Here is a 1,344-nt window from a genome sequence, read left to right on the forward strand (position 1 = left end):
GTCAACCATTTTGAATAATATTGCATGAGTTCCTTGTTTTTTAATGCAGCATAGTATTCCATTGTGCGAATATACCACATCTTCTCTAGCCATTCGTTTGTTGATGGGCACTTAGGTTGTTTAATTGTGATTTTAACAAACATTTACGGAGAAGTTAGATTGTCATTCACTCAGTGTTGTACACTTTACCCCCTTTTCCTTCTCCCTCCCCAGTTCACTTTTTAAAAATTTTTAAAATTGTAATAATTTTAATGAACATTTACAGAGATTTTGGATTCCCATTCATTCATTGATGCACTTCTCTCCCCGCCCAGCACTCCCTCCCCCACCCCAGTTCACTCCTCTCTTTGAAAAGTAAAAGAAACACTCCCTCCCTGGTACACAATCCCCCTTCACCCCTCCCTCCGCCCCAAGTACATTCCACTATGCAACCTTTATTGTGGACTCTTGTGATAACCATAATACTCTATCATACATCGCTTTTAAATTATTCTCTCCCTCAACTGTTTCAGTGCAGTATACATAATTTATCCAGTTTTTCTCAGTCTTACCCCAACCCTGATATCAGTCCCATTTTACAGCAGTGGCACCATGCAGTATTTGTCCTTTTGTGACTGAGATATTTCACTCAGCATAATATCCTCCAGGCTCACCCATTTTGAATAATACTGCATGAGTTCATTGTTTTTCAATGCAGCATAGTATTCCATTGTATGAATATACCACAGCTTTTCTATCCATTCGTTTGTTGATGGGCACTTAGGTTGTTTCCAACTTCTTGCTATTGTGAATAAAGCTGCGATAAACATGGGTGTGCATATATCTGCTTGGGTGTCAGTTATGGTCTCTTTCGGATTTTGCTTGTTTTTTGACAGGCTGTAAATCTTAATAGAAGACTGTCCATCCTTATCTAGTGGAACAATAAGTAAATTTGAACAAATGATCTTTAGGCTAACAACCCAATAAATAACAAATTCTTTCATCAGATCTCCTTATGAGCCAGACAAAAAAGAATCATTGCTGTGTAAACTCACTTACATGGACTGTCTGTAATAGGAAGATGGACAGAGATTAATCTCTATAAGAGAGTATTTTTTGAAAAGGAGAATGACCACTTGGCCAACTGACCGGAAGAGATCGATATTTGTTCCTATCCCAAAGAAAGGTGACCCAACAAAATGTGGAAACTACAGAACAATCTCACTGATTTCACATGCAAGCAAGATTTTACTGAAGATTATCCAAAAGCGACTGGAACAGCACATCAACAGAGAACTACCAGAAGTCCAGGCTGGGTTTAGAAGGAGTCATGGTACTAGGGATATTGTAGCTGATGTTAGATGG

Source organism: Elephantulus edwardii, unplaced genomic scaffold (genome assembly GCF_000299155.1).
Source record: "Elephantulus edwardii isolate Elephantulus edwardi_28Jun2011 unplaced genomic scaffold, EleEdw1.0 scaffold00308, whole genome shotgun sequence".
Classification (NCBI taxonomy): domain Eukaryota; kingdom Metazoa; phylum Chordata; class Mammalia; order Macroscelidea; family Macroscelididae; genus Elephantulus; species Elephantulus edwardii.